At 41.4% G+C, this 21,510-nt stretch overlaps 1 protein-coding gene across 4 annotated transcripts in view; it reads right to left on the bottom strand.

The window, feature by feature from the left end:
* Positions 1-21,510, bottom strand: part of itpr1b (inositol 1,4,5-trisphosphate receptor, type 1b) — a 556,093-nt gene that overhangs the window by 529,603 nt on the left and 4,980 nt on the right. The gene's annotated exons all lie outside the window — the stretch shown is intronic.

Genomic DNA, 21,510 nt, shown 5'->3' with positions numbered 1-21,510 from the left:
ATTTCAGTCTAGATCAGCATTGCCATTTTTATTACATTTTGTTTTGCATGCTCTTCTTCCTTCACTCCCTCTGCACAATCAACGTTACTCTTAAAAACACATAAAACACAAGAAACTAATACTTTTTGACAAGTTGAGTGAGCAAGTGTTTGATAATATTTTTGTGGGGTGGGTAAAGAGAGCAGGAGGGAAAAGGGGAGCAGATGATAACTAAGGATTACTAAGGCGTAGCCTTGGTTCAGTTGGTAGCACTGAAGGAGTGCTGCACTATTGGAGGTACCATCTTTCAGATGAGACATTAAACCAAGGCTCCGCCTGCCCGCTCAAGATAAAAGATCCCATGGTACTATTTTGAAGAACCAAGGATTCCTCCCCAGTATCCTGGCCAATATTTATCGCTAAACTAACACTAAAACAGATTATCTCATTGCTGTTTGTGGTATCTTACAATGCACAAATTGTCTGCCACATTTCCCTGCATTAGAACAGCAACAACATTCAAAAGTACTTAATTGGTTGTGAAACTCTTTGGGGTATCATAAGGTTGTGAAAGGCACTACATAAATGCAAGTCTAGCTTCTTTTTTCACAACTAATTTGAATGGAAACCACATTTGAACCAGGCCTTTCCAGCAGAGTGACATACTTAAACCACCCAGAATTATTTGCAGAGTATGTGTAAGTGACATAGAAAAACATTGAACTCTGTTCCTGATGTTTTTTCCTAGGTTTTATAATTATGAACATTGGGAACAAATCCAGTTGCCTTTTAGCATATAATGCATCAGTAGTGATGAGCGCCCAGAAGTTTTGCAAGAAGGCTGACACTTTTTGGTCATATTCATTTAACAGTTGCATGCCATTTTACATCAGTTATAATTAACAATCAAGCACCAAAATCGCAACTGTTCATAGATTCTACCACTGAGGAGTATCAATCGATTTGACTGCAGACCAGAGAATAGAGTGCAGAAGTCAGGGTGCCCAATTCACAGTACTCCTGAACTACCAGTCATGAACTTTTTTTTTTAAACGCTTGCTTAAGTACTGATATGGGAACCATGTACAAGGAGCAAGCAATGGCTACATTCAGCATTATGATTTGACTACTGAGCTGGATCACTGTGCTTGGTTTCTATATAAATATCACATCATAATCTTGCCCTCGGCAGCTTCCTTCCAGCTAACTGACACTGTTCGAATGGTCAGTGTTAAAAACAGCAATGTCGAAGCACATCATTAAAATGTAAAAAAATGAATGGCACCAGCAGCAACGTTTGTTCCAAATGCTACATTGCTGACTGCCAAGCCTTTTAGTACAAGTCATGCTAGACACCTGCATGAAGTGCTTAATATTTCTTGCTACCAAAACTTGCAGATTTAACTGCAAATTAATGCTTTGTTGAATGATAAACTTCTTTAATCCACTTTCTAGAGATCTGAATCTATAATTTTTGAAGGATGACTTTGCTGGAAGCTTAGGATGTCCACTTTATTTGCAACATTGTATCCTACATTGAAAGGCCTATGGAGGTGGAGTCAAAATGGCTGCTTACCCCAGCAAGAACCAAGACCCAGGAAGTTTAAGGGAACTACCTGTTCTTTTTAGCAAGAGAAACAATGCTACACTGTTTGAATCACTGGGTGACTGTCATGTGACAAGCCCCTCCTCAACTGTGGTTTTAAGCTGGTTTCTCTCTACAGCAACAAGAAACAACTTCTGGACTCGACACGTGCAGACCCAAATGGGGGTCCCTCCCTCTCTCTCTATTTCAGCTGACAAGCTTGGAACTCTGCATGTTGACTGACCACCTTGGCATACACAGAATCATAGAAAATAGGAGCAGGAGTAGGCCATTCAGCCCTCCTCCGCCATTCAAAAAAGATCACGGCTGATTGTCTAATTCAGAACCCTGTTCCCGCTTTCTCCCCATATCCCTTTGGCATTAATATATCTATATCCGTCTTGAATATATTTAATGACTTGGTTGCCACTGCCTTCTGTGGTAGAAAATTCCACAGGTTCACCACCATCTGAGTGAAGAAATTTCTCCTCATCTCGGTTCTAAATGGCATACCCTGTATCCTGAGACTGTGACCCCTGGTTCTGGACTCCCCAGCCATCGGGAACATCCTCCTTGCATCTAGCCTGTCCAGTCCTGTTAGAATTTTTAGGTTTCTATGCGGTCCCCTCTCATTCTTCTCAACTCTAGTGAATATAGGCCTAGTCGACCCAATCTCTCCTCATACGTCAATCCTGCCATCCCTCCATGGCAAGAACATCCTTCCTCAGATAAGGAGAACAAAACTGCACACAATACTCCAGATGTGGTCTCACCAAGGCCCTGTATAACTGCAGTAAGACGTCCTTGCTCCTGTACTCAAATCCTCTGGCAATGAAGGCCAACATACCATTCTCCTTCTTAACTGTTTGCTGCACCTGAATGCTTGCTTTCAGCGGCTGGTGTACAAGGACACCCAGGTCTCGTTGCACCTCCCTCTTTCCCAATCTGTTACCATTCAGATAATAATCTGCCTCTCTATTTTTACAACCAAAGTGGATAACCTCACATATATCCACATTATACTGCATCTGCCATGCATTTGCCCACTCAACTTGTCCAAATCACATTGGAGCCTCTTTGCATCCTCCTCACAGCTTACATTCCACGCCCACCATACCCACCCACCCCCGCCAGCTTTGTGTCGTCTGCAAACTTGGAAATATTACATTTAGTTCCCTCACCCAAGTCATCAATATATATTGTGAACAGCTGGGGCCCAAGCACTGATCCCTGTGGTACCCCACTAGTCACTGCCTGCCACCCGGAAATGTGGAATGTAGATTATCAGGCCCTGGGGATTTGTCAGCTTTTAACACCATTAATTTCCCTAGTACTATTTTTTTTTTTTTACTAATACTGATTTCCTTCAGTTCCTCCCCCTCATTAGACCCTTGGATCTCTAATCTTTCTGGGAGGTTATTTGTGTCCTCCTTTGTGAAGACAGAACCAAAGTATGTGTTTAATTGTTCTGCCATTTCTTTGTTCCCCCATTATAATTTCCCCCATTTCTGACTGTAAGGGACCTACATTTGTCTTCACTAATCTTTTTCTCTTCACATATTCATAAAAGCTTTTACAGTCAGTTTTTATGTTCCCGGCAGGTTTACTCTCATACTCTATTTTCCCTGCTTAATCAACCTCTTTGTCCCCTTTGCTGAATTCTAAACTGCTCCCAATCCTCAGACTTGCTGCTTTTTCTAGCATTTTTATATGCCTCCTCTTTGGATCTAATACTATCCCCAATTTCTTTTGTAAGCCACGGTTGAGCCACCTTTCCGGTTTTATTTTTGCACCAGACAAGAATGAATAATTGATGGCTACAATTATTTACTAATTAATTACTAACTAATTAATTATTTAATAATTACTCCACTACAATCAGAAACCCCATTGAAGGAAATCATCCACATCGCTGTCTCCAAGGGACTCACCAAAATCAGTCATCTACCTCTTCAAACTAAAAGCCTCAGGACCACTGAATTCGGCTAGAAGCAAGCCAAATCACCAAATCCCACAGACTGTATACCCCATTTTTCTTATGGACTCTATCTCAACCAATCTACCTTCCCCACTCTGTAACCTATCTGCATGTGTGCGTGTGTGTGAAAGTTGGCACGTATTTTATTATTTTCATTAGTTTGGTTTAGGTACAATAAAGTTATCCTCTATCTTTGTTAAACTCAAGAAAACCAGTCTGATTGGTTCTTGTTATGATCACAGCAAGTAAGCAAACACCTGCTGAATTGGCCAGTACATCCACTTTAAGAATTAAACCTGTTGTGATCAAACAAGGAGAGGGAAAAGAGGGAAGCCGTTTGACCCCTCCTCACTTGACCATAACACATGTTAATTACGATTAATATGCACAAGTGTCCTCAAAAAGTACTTGACTAGTGCTATTGGGATGTGTTTAACCTGGCAAGGGGATGGGAACCAGGTTGTGACATTAAAGAGGAAAAACAAGATGCACAAAGGATTGGGAGAGACAGATAGCTTGAAAGTAAGAACTCATAGGGCATTAGGTGCAGTCAGAGTAACAGGGAATGTTATAAGGTCTAAATCTAGTTTACAGTGCATGCATATGAAAGAGCGGAGTGTGGTAAATAAGGTTGGTGAGCTGCAGATGCAGATAGCCACATGGAAATATGATGACATGGTAATAACGGAGACCTGACTTAAAAAAGGGCAGAGATGGAGAGGAAAGAAAGGAGGTGTGGAAGTATTAGTTAGGAAGAATATTAGTGCTGGTGAGATATATCTTAGAGGGGTCAAGGACAGAATCTATTTGAATAGACCTAAAAAACAATTGAGGTACCATTGTATTACTGGGTGTATTCCATGGGCCACCAAATAGTGGGAAAGATAAAGAAGACATTTGCAACAAAATTACAGAGAGGTGCAAAAACTATAGAGCAGTTATAATGGGTGATTTTAAATTATTCTAATATAGGCTGGGATAGTAATAGTGTAATGGGCAGAGAAGGGAAAGAGTTTATAAAATGTGTTCAGGAGAAATTTCTTGATGAGTATGTTTCTGACCCAATGAGGAAAGAGGTATTGCTGGATCTGGTTCTGGGGAATGAGGTGGGTCAGTGGATCTTGTCAGTAGGGGAACATTTAGGGAACGGTATTCATAGCATTATAAGGTTCAGGTTAGCGATGGAAAAGGGCAATGACCAATCCAGAGTAAAAACTAATTTGGGAGGGCCAATTGGAATCAAAGATTGGCAGACAAAACTGTAACAATGGGCCTTTATAGAGGAAATGGTTCAGGTGTAGTTGCGGTACATCCACACAAAGGGGAAAAGTAGAACAAAAAGCCAGAGGTCCCTGAGTGATGAAAGAAATGCAGAGTGAAATGAAGCTTATGGCAGATGTCAGGTTGATAATACAAGTAAGAACCAGGCTGAATATAGAAAGTTCAGAGGGGAAGTGAAAAAAGAAATGAAAAGCAAAGAGATAGTATGAGAAGAGACTGGCAGCTAACATAAAAGGGAATCCAAAAGTCTTCAAGAGGCATATAAATATTAAAAACGGTAGTCAAAGGCGGGGTAGAGCCAATTCAGGACCAAAAAAAGGGGATTTCCGAACGGAGGCAGAAGGCCTGTTGGAGGTACTAAATGAGTATTTTACAGCTATCTTTATCAAGAAGATGCTGTCAAAGTCATAGTGAAAGAAGTAGTTGAGACACTGGATGGGCTAAAAATAAAGAGAAAGTATTAGAAAGGCTAGCTATATTTGAAGTAGATGAGACACCAGGACTGGATGAGATGCATCCGGGGATACTGAAGGAAGTAAGAGTGGAAATTGCAGAGGCACTGGCCATTATTTTCCAACCTCCTTACAAGGGTGGTGCCAGAGGACTGGGGAACTGATAACGTTACACCCTTGCTCAAAAATGGTGCAAGGATAAGCCCAGCATCTACAGGCCAGTCAGTTTAACCTTAGTGGTGGGAAAGCTTTTAGAAGTTATAATTTGGGGCAATATTAATAATCACTTGGATAACTGTGGATTAATTAAGGAACACCAGCACAGATTTGTTAAATGCAAATTGTGCTTAACTTTGAGTTTTTTTTTTTAATGAGGTTACAAAAAGGGTACATGGACTTCCAAAAGGCATTTGATAAAGTGCCACATAACAGGCTTGTCAGCAAAGTTAAAGCCCATGGAATAAAGGGATAGTGGCAGCATGGACACTAAGTTGGCTGACACGAAACAGAGAGTAGTGGTGAACGGCTGTTTCTCGGACTGGAAGAAGATATACAGTGAGGTTCTCCGGAGGTCAGTACAAATACCACTGCTTTTCTTGATCTAAATTGACAACAATTTCAACATTTGCCAGATGACACAAAATTTGCATGCATTGTGAACTATGAAGAGGATAACAGACTTCAAAAGGACATCAGCTGGTGAATGGCCAGACCGTGGCAGATGAAATGTAATGCAGAGAAGCATGAAGTAGTACATTTTGGTAGGAAGAATGAGGAGAGGCAATAGAAAATAAAGGGTACAATTTTAAAGGAGGTGCAGGAGCAGAGGGACCTGGGGGTATATGTGCACAAATCATTGAAGGTGGCAGGGCAGGTGAGAAATAGTTAAGACTTACAGGATCCTGGGCTTTATAAATAGAGACACAGAGTACAAAAACAAGGAAGTTATGGTGAACCTTTATAAAACACTGGTTTGGCCTCAACTGCAGTATTGTGTACAATTCTGGGCATCACACTTGAGGAAGAATGTGAAGGCATTGTAAGCAGTGTAGAAAAGATTTACAAGAATGGTTCCAGGGGTGAGGAACTTCAATTACACGGATAGATTGGAGAAATTGGTCTGTTCTCCTTGGAGAAGAGAAAGTTGCGAAGAGATTTGATAGAGGTGTTCAAACTCATGAGGGGTCCAGACAGAGTAGATAGGGAGAAACTGTTCCAATTGGCGGAAGACTTGAGAAGCAGAGGACACCAAATAAAGGCAAATGGCAAAAGAACCAAAAGGTGACAAGGAAAAACTTTTTAGGATCTGGAATGCACTGAGAAAGTGTGGCTTTCGAAAGGAAATTGGAGAATTATCTGAAGAGAAAAAATTGCAGTTACGAGGAAAGGAGGGCAGAGCAAGACAAGCTGAGATGGTCTTGCAGAGATCCAGCATAGACACGACAGGCCAAATGGCATCCTTCTGTGCTGTAACCATTCTGGTTTTTTTAAGTCATGCATGGTACGGTTACTGCAGGGCTCAATAACAGAGTGGAAAATTGAAGCATTTTTAGGTCGTAATTGATTGCAGACTGAAACATAAAGGTGATCAAAAAGCAAAGAGAGGACATTCCTATTGGAGTTCAGAGAAAATTTACAAAACAAGAGAAATCATGTATTACTACTTTGTGCAGATGTCAAAAAACATACCATGCCAAGGGAGCAACATCACTGTTTCCCTCTGACATACTATGTTTTGAACAGTGTTTATGGAGGTTACAGTAGAGGATATTGTTGAGGAAAGAGTAATGAGAGACTGAGTTTCACAGCAAATCATATTTGTATATCAGAAATTAAAAGTGAGTTATTTGGTTCAAGTCAGTGACAAGGTATGTGGATCCACGTGAAGTTTTACTCCATGGAATGGTAAAATCCCAGAGTTTGCCCATGTTGAGCAAAGATCTTTTGTAGGAAAGTCAACCCCAATCATACCTTTACAGCCAGTTAGACTGCTCTAGGCAGAAGTCAGGAGACTGGATGGCCAACAGCGAGTATGCAATCAATAATAAATGGAAGAATAGCTTTACCAATATTTCAAATCCGTAACCTTTATGAAAAAAAGAGAGAACATCTAGCTCAGTTTGTTGACATTTTGGACACGGGATTCCTACTGGCAATGATCACTTATCCTAGAAATGACACTCGCCATTGTTAGTGCAGAAGAATTGTTGGCCGCATTCAGAAAACGAAAGAACCAAACACATGTTTAAAGTCAATTCTCAATCTTAAGTTTCACCAGTCATCCAGCTACAGGCCCTCAATTAGGATCCTGGCTTCAGAGTCACTTTGATGAAACAAATCTACTAACTGCAGTTTTTAAGCTCATGAGCCAGGCAACCAAATAGTTTTATGCCAAATGAGAGCAAACTCTTTTGATACCCTACTGTGATGCCAGTGCAAGAACTTGCAATGATTAATTATAGCAAGGAGTTGGACCAGTCAGTAATCAAATATTCCTTTTTAAAGTAGCAAAACCTGTTCAGCTTGAAAAAATCCTTCCAAGGCCCACCCACAGTGCTTTATTGGATGTAGAATAATGATCCTGTGGAGTTTTACAAACCTGTAATTAAAAAAGATCTCTAAAGACAATTGTTCAAGCAGTTAATGAACACCAATAACACCCACAGACTGAATTGCAGTCTTTACCTCTCTCCACAGCATCTGTCATTTAATACAATATATGTTCAACTAGAAAATTAAGACAATAACAGTCCAAATGATACTGCTGAGAAAGACTAAGATAGAATAATGACAGTAAAAAATGGGACCACAAGGACACTCATAGAAATAGAGTGGAACATCTAAGTAAGTGGCACAAAGCTGGGTACATTAAAGCTGTTTAAAAGTGGTTAATGAAGCAATGATGTAATAGGGTTGCAAAATAAGTATGATAACTGGAGTTGTTATTGGACTGTAAGAACTTCTAAGTGTGCAACTAATCTACAAAGGTTGAAGTTCATTTTACTGATGTCATTCAAACCCCCGAGAAGGTATCTGCCACTCCCTCAAGAATTTGGTTTTAAATAATCCATTTTGCTGTTCACTGGAAGGAACCATGTTGTACCATGGTTCAGCTGCAGTGATGAAGGTCTGTCTGTGTAACTGTCAATGCAGAACACATGCATTTACAATTTTTCAATAATTGCAGGATAAGAGGTTGGTCCTAGCAATGCTGGGACTATGTTGTGATCCAAGGTCATTGAATGCCTAGTTGTATAAAGCTAAGAGAGCTAATATTCTTCAATAGGAAGGAGAAAGATCCATCATATCCAATCCCATATTGGTGCGATCTGACTATTGGATTCACAAGAACTTGAATTATTGGGACCACCGAAATGGAATCCTCAATTCTCTTGGCCCAATTAACACCTCTATTTCCACGACTACTACATTCAAATTAGTCAGAGCTAGTTTACATTAGCAGCTCTATGACTCATTTGGAAACATGAATTTCAGTGTCACCAGAATTTACCACACGCACGCATGCACACACTTTACTTAACCCCCTGTTCTCACACACATTCAGGTAAATTTAAGTAGGAAACTAAGTGCTATCAATACATCAGTACAAGGCTATATTTCATTTCTGAAAAGAATGTAATTGCTCAAAATACTTAACAGTAGCCAACTAAAGCTTTCAATATGGCACCCAAACCCTCTGAAGAGAGCAGGAAGTTGCTTCACAGCATTAAATTATCACCATTTACAATTTAGTTTCATCAATGTAAAAGTGACCTACTACAGAAGGTATGCGAACATTTTCCTAGCAAGGATAAAAGACACACTGAACACAAGTAGCAAGTTTCCTCCCAACAATGCAGCATGTGTCATGGGCAACAATACATGGTGAACATATCCACAAGGGAGACCATGTGCATAAGATTGATGATGCCAAATGCGAGGTTAATCACATTGTAGAGCAATATCTACACAGTGATCATTTCATACTCCGATGTCTCAGAGCACTTTGCTGGATTATGGATAGCGAGAATATGCTTTGGAGAGGCAGAAAAAGGTAGAGGATCAAGAGAGGGTAAAACTGCTTTGGAAAGCACGGCAGGGGATATTAAGGTAAAAATGGTGAGAATTTGAGCAGACAGGGCACACTGTTTTAATGTGAGACTATCAATGGTGCACTGGAGAATGGTAATTAGACCATTGTTAGACCAGTCAAAGGTAGCACGGGGAAGCAGCAAGGCCTTGAATACATTTGAGTAGGAAGAAAAGATCCTGAATAAAATCAATTTTATGCATTGTGACATGAACACACACACATATTTCTCACACTGCTGGTCATGACAGATTCTATTTATGGAATTTGTTCATTGTCAATATAATATAGTGGTTCACCTTTTCACAGTCCAAGAAAAATCAACTGTTTTTATTCCTGATAACTCCTCCATGCTGTGCGTACCAACACAAACGCTCATTCTCCCCACAGCAGCACCACACCCCCCTCCCTCCTGGCACAGACAGTAGCAGGTGGCTCAGGTTGCTCCAAGCGTAACACAATCAAGAAAGTGATAATGTGGCAAACAGTCAACAGAATCCAGAGCCAATGTTATATCCTTGGACCAGAACCATAGCCTACTGAGACAATCTTCTTGCTGGCACTTTAAAAGAATAGGAGAAGCTTGCTGTTAAAGAGAAAAAAAGAGTAAGCTTTAGTAAAAGCTACATCCCAGCTACAAGCGTCAACTATGGCAAGTATCGATGGAGTCAGAAAGTTGCAGGCTCAAAGCCCACTCCGGAATCTTCAGCACATAATCCAGGCTGAAAGTCCAGTGCAGTGCTGAGGGGGCGCTATTTTTCGGATGACCTTTAGTCGAGACCCTGTCTCCTGCTCGGGTCCACCAAAAATATTCCATTGTGCCACTTAGAGAAGAGCAGGGAGTTCTCAGTTTCCTAGCTAACATTTGTCCTTCAAAAGGCAGATTAACTGGTTCTTCCCCTCACTGCTGTTTGTGGGATCTTGCTCAGTGGGATCTTTCTCAAACTAGCTGCTGGGTTTGCCTACAAGTGACTACACTTCAAGTACTTATGAATGTTCTGAAGGCATGAAAGGTTCATTTTCAATGCAATGTCCTTCTTTAAACATTAATTTAAAAATCAAATGTCTTACTGAAATACCAGTTGCTTGTCAGCAATGCACAAGGATTTACTTCTCCAATTCAACATTGGCCTGATTTGTCCATTGTATCAGTTCTTCCTCCTTTACGAATGGACACTGATGTGCATCTGCTCTGATCTGAAAAAATGCACCACCCATTTGAAGCACAGAAATGCAGTACAATAGGGAAAAAGGATTCTTTATGATTTCAGCACCATGGGCTGTTTTCTTTATACTCTTTAGAAAACAACTACTAAATGAAGACCGGTGACAAAGTGATTTCTGGGTTCCTAAGTCTGGCGGAATATGCACCAAACTGTTACTGGTCCATTTAAAAGCACGGTGTGGGAAATATTCCATATACAGTAAAATCTTTGTTGTCCAGCACTTTACCAACCAGCAAACCCCATTATCCAGAATTTCCACAGGAATTCAAGTTGCCATCTGCAATTAGAAATGCTACCTTGCCTCAGGTGACTGGCTCCCCACTCACTATAATCAGATTCTTGGTCCCTGCAGTCAGACATTTTTTGTTCCTGGGTTCAGTGTCCGGTCTCCACTGGGGATGGCTGATTGGAAAGAGCAGACTCTTCCACATAGTCTATTGGTACACTGACCCTGAAGGATTATGGGAAAATTATGAATTGGCTTTCCCAACGCCAGCCCCTGGGTACCCTTCATTCTCACAGCAATAACTGCAGGGCGGAGGGTCGATCTCCACTTACCTTGGTAAGTGGAACGCTTGATTAACTGGAATTTTTGCTTGTCCGGCACATGTTGGATAACAAAGCTTTTACTGTAGAACATTTCTCTCATCCCTATCTCCACACAAAATAAGTTAAATTTAAGCTTGTAAACCAACATGTGTTGCTAAACCCAGTGAGCCTCCAAAACCTTTTATAGATTTCAGAGTTTAAATTAGTGTTGACATTGAGGTGAACTTGCCACAAGCAACGTGCAACACAGTTACATGACATAAAGTGCAGCCCAAAGTTTCCTTCAGTCCTCTGAGCCCATGACAAATAGTTTAGTCTCCTGTTCATTTGGTCACATTGGTTACTGAAGGAACAATTTTTGCTTAACGCAAGATTTGTGGCATCTACTGTTGATAAAGAAATAGCTGATGAAGTTAACTACCTTTTGTTATGCTGCTATGCAGAAAGAGAGCAGTTCCTTAGAAGTCACAGGGCTGATAACACTGTCCCTTTAGATAGTGCTGGTGCTGTTCTGGCACTGTGCAAATGAACTGACTTCATCCACTCACACAACATCTGCTCATCTGAATACCTTTCAAGTGCTCTTGATGCCTTGCTCTTAAAGTACTAGGAGCTATAAATTTAGTCACCAGTGAAGAGATTGTGGCTGTCCTGAAATGGGATTGGGAGAGCAGGAAAAGAGAAAAACAAATTTCTATATGGCAAGACAGAAGAAACTATGGAGGAATAAAGAGATGTGGGTGCCCAGATACAGAAATTGCTAAAAGCTAGTGCATAGGTGTTGCCCTTCATGTTGAGACAGTTCAAATATACAGGGAGAAAGAGATGCTTCAGCTGTACAGAATCATGGACAAACCACATCTGGAGTACAATCCCCACCCCTTATTGCAGGCATGTTCATGTGAATATGGTTTTTCCACTACACATGATGACCAGCGTAACCTGACCCTGGAGGTGTCAGACAACATGCACTCGGACCATGCTACGTTCACGCACCAAGAACCTCCTGGCCAATATCTGGGTTGCATTTAGCTGTATAATTTGCATGGCCTCACAACGCAACTAGACAACAGTTGACGTCTAGCATTTGAATTTCAGAAACACCAAGTAGAATGAAATATAATTAATGAGTAAACACAGCTGTTTCTGTCCGAAATAAACTCAAGCTGCTATAACTGGCAACTTTAAAATTGACATTAATGGTGATCACGTCTTGGTCTGCTTTAGATGTGGATGTTTTAAGTGGTGGGGGCTGTATTCTGCTTGGTTTAAGGCACTGCACCTCAAGAAGGAAATACTAGCCCCAGAGGGATTACAGCATAGATTCACCAGAATGATACGAGGGCTAAAAGGGTTAAATAGTAAGGAAAGGTAGCATAAACTTGGGTTTTATTCCCTTAAGTTTAGACGGTTGAGGAGCAATCTAATTGAGGTGTTTATAATAATGAAAGGATTCAATTGAATAGATGGAGAGAAACTATTTCCTCTGGTGGGAAGTCCAGAACTGAAGGTCTTACAATCTTAAAATTTGAGTTAAGCTATTTAGAAGTGAAATCAGGAAGCAATTTTTCACCCAAAGCGTAGTTGAAATCTGGACCTCTCTCCCCAAAAGGATGTGGATGCTGGGACAATTGAAATTTAAGACAGAGATTGAGTTTTTTTTAGGCAAGGGGATCAAGGGATATGGAGCAAAAAGGTGGATAAATGGGAGTTGAGATACAGATCAGCTTTGACCTCTTAAATGGCAGAGCAGGCTCGAGGGGCTCAATGGCCTATTCCTTTTCCCATATAAATAACATGGGGAGCAGGCACTCAATGAGCATCAGCATTTTGGACACTGGCATCACATGATTGCAACCCCACACAACACCCCTTCCCAACCCCCAGACCTCAAAGATCAAGCCACAATACAATAATTTACCTTGGGAGGATTACATTTCACATTGGAGGGCACCCATCAAGTATCCTGCGTTGTTCCATTGAAATAAACCCACACTATTTTCCAGAAAATACTTGCAGCCTTTTTTTCAATTACCCTGCCATTTCAATGCCCATAAGACAAAGCTGTTTGACAATAATTGTCAATCTCCTGGAAAGGATGGGAGAGAACAAACACACACATGCACCAAGTGGCAAAGATCAAGCACGTGGCCAAAAAAAAAGAAAGAGGAAATGCAGAGAGGAAGGAAAATGTCAGCACAAGTACAAAGAACAGTAGGGAGTGAAAAGGTGGAACAAAACAAATTTTTTTTTTTTCAGTGATGGAAGTGCATGCAGACAGAAATTGGCTAAAGACGCGACACATTACACATACGCAGTTGGGTCTGACCAAGGCAAAAAAAGTGCGATCAAAGGTCACAGGGACAAGTTAACCTGCAAGAAAAAGTGAGCCCTACTTGCACATATTGATCTCTAGAAATGAAATGATAATGTGGAATACCAGGCAGGGAAGTGTACAGGCACCTTTCAGATGATAGGATTTCTTTCCAATAAGTGCATTTCTAAAAATGTTACCTATGTGGTGATAATACATTCAGCTGATTCAGAAATCACCTCCCAAACTCATGACTGACACAACCGAGAGGAGAAGGGCAGCAGGTACATAAAAACACCACCAGCTCCAAATCACACACCATCCTGACTTGGAAATATAATCGCCATCCCTTCATCATTGCTGGGTCAAAATCCTGGAACTCACCACCTAACAGCATTGGGACAGTACCTATCCCATACAGACTGCAGAGGTGGTACTACTCCAGTTTATATAGTGCCTTTAACAGAATAAAATGTCCCAAGGTGCTTCACAGGAGTGTTATAAAACAAAATATGACACTGAGCCTCATAAGGAAATATTGGGTTTTGAACTGTAGAATCAGGGAACTGTATTGAGATTTCCCGGCCTGAATTGGGCCCCGAAACTACAGACAGAGAAAAGACATTTACTTCTGCAGGCCAGGCTAGATTCAATCCCAGGAGGCAGGTGGCAAGAGGATGATGGACTGACCCTACTGTGTCATTCAAACCTCCTACATAAAAGGTAAATGCCTCCAAAATTTCTGCCAATGACACTGCCAAGTGTGCAAAAGTGAGTCACGAGGTCTCATCATCCAAAGTGGAGAAGCACTTAGCATCTCACCCAATAACAGGATCTAAATCAGGAACTCAGCATGAGGAAAAATATCAGAGGTAAAAATCCCCTTTCATATCATGTTACGATGCAAGACGTTGGTGATGCATTGCATCGTGCTTAAAACACAAATAACCAGCTGTCTAACAAGCTACATTTTTTGCCTGTTGACTATAAATTAGTGGAATTCAAGCCTCATCTTGCAGGAGTACAAGCATTTCCAAGAAAGGCTCAATTCAATAAAGCTGCTAACAGTTTTTTGGGAAACTAGAATGGATCACAGCTTGGTGGGGTATGTTAGGTATTGGTATGTCTAACATCCTAATTAGAGTAGTAAACAGGAGTTTTACAAAATGGTAGCATAGGGCTGTTACATTCCATGATAAAAGACCAGAATTAAGATCAGCTATAAGCAAATGGCCTAACCATCAGCCTCAAGAAAACGAACATCATGGGGCAGGATGTCAGAAATGCTCCATCCATCAATACTGGCGACCACGCTCTGGAAGTGGTTCAAGAGTTCACCTACCTAGGCTCAACTATCACCAGTAACCGGTCTCTAGATGCAGAAATCAACAAGCGCATGGGAAAGGCTTCCACTGCTATGTTCAGACTGGCCAAGAGAGTGTGGGAAAATGGCGCACTGACACGGAACACAAAAGTCCGAGTGTATCAAGCCTGTGTCCTCAGTAGCTTGCTCTATGGCAGCGAGGCCTGGACAACGTATGTCAGCCAAGAGCGACGTCTCAATTCATTCCATCTTCGCTGCCTCCGGAGAATACTTGGCATCAGGTGGCAGGACCGTATCTCCAACACAGAAGTCCTCGAGGCGGCCAACACCCCCAGCTTATACACACTACTGAGTCAGCGGCGCTTGAGATGGCTTGGCCATGTGAGCCGCATGGAAGATGGCAGGATCCCCAAAGACACATTGTACAGCGAGCTCGCCACTGGTATCAGACCCACCGGCCGTCCATGTCTCCGCTATAAAGACATCGGCAAACGCGACATGAATTCCTGTGACATCGATCACAAGTCGTGGGAGTCAGTTGCCAGCGTTCGCCAGAGCTGGCGGGCAGCCATAAAGGCGGGGCTAAAGTGTGGCGACTCGAAGAGACTAAGTTGGCAGGAAAAAAGACAGAGGCGCAAGGGACAGGCAACTGTGTAACTGCCCCGACAAACAAGTTTTTCTACAGCACCTGTGGAAGAGCCTGTCACTCTAGAATTGGCCTTTATAGCCACTCCAGGCGCTGCTTCACAAACCACTGACCACCTCCAGGCGCATACCCATTGTCTCTCGAGACAAGGAGGCCAAAGAGAATAAGCAAATGTACTAGGATTGCTGAATTATAAATTAACCTATGAAGTCAACACTGGACATCACCAGTATTATACAACTGCCCCAAGCACATACTTGTAAATTAATTAATGGAGTTTTTCTTCTAATTACTGCAACTATGGGGTTTGTACATGTATGTACAAGGGGATATGAATTTATTAAAAACGCATGTATTTTTAACACTTTTGATTGGCTGGGACAGATTTGACAGGGTGGGAAAATGCAGTGGCCATGTGAATTCACTGCACTGGCTCAACTCAGTTGATGGGAGCTCTGTATATATAAGATTTCAAGTGAGTTTGAAATGATTAATTCTTTTACCCCTTTTTCTCTCAGTATCCGAGGAGAAGGAACTATTTAAATCCCAGATAGCAGTAGTTTAGAAAAAAAAACTTATCAAGGCGTCGTGATCCACATTCCCAAAGGATTCTTAACCATTATTCTTCAGGAAAAGACACCAGCTGAAGTAATGAAATAAGACTAAATATGCTTTTAAAAATCTAGTTTCTCATTCAATTTCATTTCTACCCCAAGTGTTATGATGTCAGTGAGGTTTTCTCTTTCAGTTAGGAGATCAGGAGTGCATTGTGATGTCCCATGCTAAATAAAAAACTTGCATTTATTTCTGCACTGTTTTTCATGACCTTAGGACATTCCACAGCACTTGGCAACCAGTTAACCACATCTTGCATTTATACAGCATCTTTAACGAGGGGTGAAAGGTGAACGGCATTTAGTGCAAGATAGGATATGGACAGCAGAATTTTGGATGAGCTCAAGTTCCAGAAGGTAGAATGTGCGAGGCCAACCAAGCGTGCATTAGAATAGTCAAGTGTGGAGGTAATAAAGGCATGGACGAGGGTTTCAGTGGAGGCAGAGGGAAAGAGACGGGCGATGCTATGGAGATAGAAATACATGGTTTTAGTGATGTCGGGGATATGTGGTTGAAAGTGCATCTCAGGGTCAAATATGACAGAGATTGCGAACAGACTGGTCCAGCCTCAGACAATTGCCAGGGAGAGGGATGAAAATAATGATGAGGGAGTGGGGTTTGTGGCAGGGACTAAAAATGGCTTCAGTCTTCCTAATATTTAGTTGAAAGGAAATTTATGCTCATCCAGTACTGGTTGATGGATAAACAGTGAAATTAGAGATACCGTTGAGGGATTGAGAGAGGTGGTGGTGGTGGTGAGTTAGAGCTAGGTGTCATCAGTGCGCACATAGAAACTGACAGGGTGTTTTCTGATGATGTTGACGAGGGGCAGCTTATAGACGAGAAGTAAGAGGGGTTTAAGGATAGATCTCTGGAGGGCATTAGATGGAGTGGGAAGAGAAGACATTGATGGCAATTCCCTGGCTACAATCAGATAGATAAGAACAGAACCAGCTGGGAGCAATCCCACCACACTGGACGACAGTGAAGAGGCACTGGAGGAGGATGGGGTGATCAAAAGCTGCAGTAAAGTTGAGAAGAATGAGGAGGGATAGTTTGCCTTTGTCACAGTCACATAGGATATCATTTGTAACTTCGATACTGTGGCAGGGGAGGAAACCTGATTCGAGAGATTCAAATATGGGGTTCCAGGGAAGGTGGGCTCGAATTTGGAAAGCGACAACATGTTCAAGGACTTTGGAGAGGAAAGGGAGATTGGAGGAGCTGCGATAATAGATTGCAGCAACGCTGGGGTCAAAGGTTCAAGAAAGTGGCTCACCAACACCCTCTCAGGCGAATCAGTATACTTAAGTTGCTTATTTCAGTCTATGATAAAAGCACAACATTTTTAAAATCACACACTGACAGATTTAGTAATGTGCAAGACACAAGACTTGTAATTATAGACCAATTTACAGCTTTATTGCATTTTTAACATTACAAACGTACACCTAGGCAAGAATAACCTAACAGCATTTCACTCCATGGCATGCCACGTTTCTGCACTGCTGCTTCTTTCCAGACACCCAACTGTAGGTTGAAGAGTCAGGGTGGTGGCTTTCAAACTTTCCAGGAGATCAGTGGGCGTTTAACCAGGCCTTACAGGTGGACGACATGGGCAGCCAGAGGTCGCCTCGGTATGAGCCAGGAGTGGAGTATGGACAGCACAGGGTGAGGGAAGCACACATGGAGGAGCATTTAGAGCAATGTGCCCCGAAATATTTTTCACTGTGCTTGTCCTGTTCATTTGAATGCACAGTACCTTTAAAAATATTTTAGTGCAGTTTTACATGCACAGTATCTTAAAGGGGACAACTTGTGAGCAGCCTGTACAGTATCTTTCAGGTTACTGCGTGCCCGAGACCGGCACAAAGATCACCTCATCTGTAACTAAATACCTGTTTTCTGAAAAGTATTAAAATACTCTTTACATGCAGCATTTTCATATTATGATTATGAAATAGTTTTATCTTTTAGATGGAGGTAGCCTGTGATTACTAATCCATTTGAAAAGGGGTCCTTCAACCAAAGAAGTTTTGAGAACCACTGAGTTAAGGAAGGTGACTGAAGGCATAGTCAGAGGTAGCTTTTGAAGAGTGGTGGAAGGGAGGAATCAAGTTGGAGGGACTTAGGGACCATGTTCCAAAGAAAGCGCAACAAGCTACAGGCTCATGCAGTGATCACAGATTCTCTGAATTCCTTCAAGCAAGATGGACCAATTTCCGGCTGGAGCAGAGATCACTTTGTGCAAAAGGTAGGTACTGCATAATATTAATCAGAGCCAAAGTAGTCTCCTGGATGAAATTCAATCACCAAAAGAGATCCAGGGATCAATTTTCCTCCACCCTGGAATTGGCTTGGGCTTTTTTTTTTGCCTTTCTTAGGAGAATACATATCTCTCAGATGGGATGGGGAGTTGATGTATGGTCTTGCACAAGGATCACAGTTGTGTGGAACAGGTGAAGTAGAGCAGGGGGGTCTTTTTCTGTCCGTTATTCTTCGTATGTTTGTAACTTCAAGTGAACGATTCCAGCGTTGTCACTCGGATTTCATTGAAGTCTAATTGGTCAATGTGTAAAGTTATTATACTCTAACTATACTATAAACACCCAGAGGAGCAGGATTGTACATTTTTGTCTTTTCTAACTTGGGTTGTGCCTTTTGAGTTGTAATGACTAGTGTGAAGCACTGGTTGTTCGGGTTAGTCGCAAATCAGAGAAATTTGAAGCAACAAATTGAAGGAAAATTGCTGCAACATTAAAGTTTGTTGCCTTATATGACAATAATGAAATCCATGCCGTAACTGCCACAAATAAAGCAAAGGCCAGCTTTCAGGAAAGCCACTAAATAAAGTACAGTACAAAGAACAGAAGTGAAGGAAATTTCACCTTCAGCTGTTCACAGTGCTTCTGCGGAGTACAGTGAAAAGTTCTTACCAAAGACTATTGCATTGTCACAGCAGAATTCAAAGGTCTTTTTATTCCTTAAGGAGTTCCCTGAACCCACTGAAAACCCAAATGTTTTCGTGATGTCAGTCTCAACAGGGTTTGCTGAATGCTAGGGCTCAGCGGTGATATTCACTTCTTTAATATTTTACTTGCAGCCTTGGTAGTTTTCACAGAAGATTGCTTCTTAAAAACTGACTTGATCACACCTACAGCCACAGTTTGTCTCATGTCACGGACAGCAAAACGTCCAAGAGGTGGGTATTCTGAAAAGCTCTCCAAACACATGGGCTTGGTTGGAACCATCTCTACAATGGCTGCATCTCCAGACTTCACAGCTTTGGGGCTATCTTCCAACTTCTTGCCAGAACGACGATCAAACTTCTCTTTCAACTCCCTAAACTTTGTCTTTTCCACACTCCTGTTCACATTACAAAATCAACACCTGCCAATAAACCACGGTACAACATTTCAGCTGCCCAACCATTCCTATTCACACTCACTCTCAAATCAACATTTCGTCAAGAGTGGTCACACTATGTCATGAGCAGATGCAGCAGTACTAGCATATCAAAGATAGAAGAACACCATGTACACTAACAGAATCCCAAAAGCTGCAATGCTGAATAATCAGCTATTAAATAGGTCTTTCCAAAATGGGATTAATTACCTGAATTACACCGTAGTAACACTAATTTTAGTACAGCATTTAAAAGAATTACTCTCAAAAGGATCTGGGGAAGATAGTATAAAGAAGCAAAATACACCACTGCTGAGAGATTAATCTGCATTGAAAGGCACTTCCACATTTGTACATAAAACTAGATGAAGTACTGAGAATGATGATACTAGTACATCGCTGTTTAAACCTCATCTCCAGGCACAATGGAACCCACACAAAACTAATGATCTGTCCAGCATCCTGCATTTACATTACAAAGATCAGCTCTCCTGTCCCATAGGGAGACCCATATTTCAACAGCTCTATGATACTGGAAGCTGGGTTTGTTTACACTTATAGAGTGTAGCTGATGGAGGGAGACCTAGATGTCTGCAGTTGGCTACACCTTTTGATAAAGCCTTCTATATAACAGTAGCGTGTGTTTTTTGGGGTGAATGAACTATCAGTATTCCCATTTAATTAAGTTAAACAATTTGCCTTTCCATTTATTAGATAATTTTTTGACAAAGGAATAAATGCCGATATATGAGGAGCCTGGAAATTGCTCTGTGATGAAATTTTACAAATGGGTCTCTTCACTATGCAATGCAAATGGTGACCCATTTAAAATGAAGTCATTAATGTCCCTGTATAATAACAGAAGAGAAGGTGGATATGGTACGTGAAGTATTTGCACGACAACATTGTTCACAGTCGTAGTTCGAGGCTATAATCATTAACCCAACAGCTAAGTTATATCAACATCATACTTGGAAATCGTGATCAAACAAGACACTTGCAAACGTTGTTTAATTAAACAGATGCTGGTCTATGTGAGTACAAAAAGAACCATCACATTCTCAAAGGAAAATACATCCCCATATGTACATTGGTGGAGGGTGGGGGGAAAACGAGAGAGAATGCATCAGAAGTAATGCCCCTACTGGATTTCCCCCCCCCCCCCCCCCACCCAGTCCATACTCTAAAGCAAGGGTTTGACCTGGCATTAGTGCTGCCAGCTCCCAGTCTCCGTGGTGGCAGCCTCAGCTAATCGAGCAAGTTTACTCTGGGGCACTGACAACCTACTAAGCCAAATGTAAAACCAAGAGTCTCAAAGCCTTAAGTTAATAATCTCAATTATCCTGCATCGGTTAAAAAACACCACACGGGGCATTAACTACAGTTCCAGAATTTACACTTCAGTCACTGACCTGAAACGTTAACTCTGCTTCTCTCTCTACAGAGGCTGCCAGACCTGCTGAGTATTTCCAGTTTTTATTACACTTCAGTACAATGTTCTTGCATTCTATATCACTGGACGGCATCACTAATTGTGGGTTTTACACTTATGGCATGCAACTTGGCCATAGAAAAACAAGATAAGATTAATCTAGTACCGTTGCCAAAGATTTAATGATCAGTGTTTTGCTCACTCAGTTTGCTGCAGCACCAACATTCATTCTTGTTACAATTCACTAATTCTCACTATAAAAGGCCCATATAATATGTGATCTCATAAACATGTCATTCCCACCAACACAACCATTTTGAAACATAAATCATTACATAAACCCAGGATGTTGGGTTACTGAATTTGAGACCACTGAAACTAGTGGCAATCAATTCCAATATTGGATCAGGATGCATTTATTAGAAATAAAAGCAAAGTCCTGGAAATATTATGCAGGTCTGGCAGCGCAAGCTCGAGGAACAGCACCTTATTTTCCAATTAGGCACTCTACAGTCTTCTGGACTGAACATTGAGTTCAATAATTTCAGAGCACGACTGGCCCTTTTTTAATTATTTTATTTCATTATTTTATTTAACCATGTGCATACCTTAAACTGGGGTTTTCCATGTTTGT

The sequence above is a fragment of the Heterodontus francisci genome, chromosome 19, assembly GCF_036365525.1.
Source record: "Heterodontus francisci isolate sHetFra1 chromosome 19, sHetFra1.hap1, whole genome shotgun sequence".
Taxonomy (NCBI): Eukaryota; Metazoa; Chordata; class Chondrichthyes; order Heterodontiformes; family Heterodontidae; genus Heterodontus; species Heterodontus francisci.
Note: the sequence above shows the minus strand (reverse complement) of the source record. Positions and strands in the feature narration are given on the sequence as shown.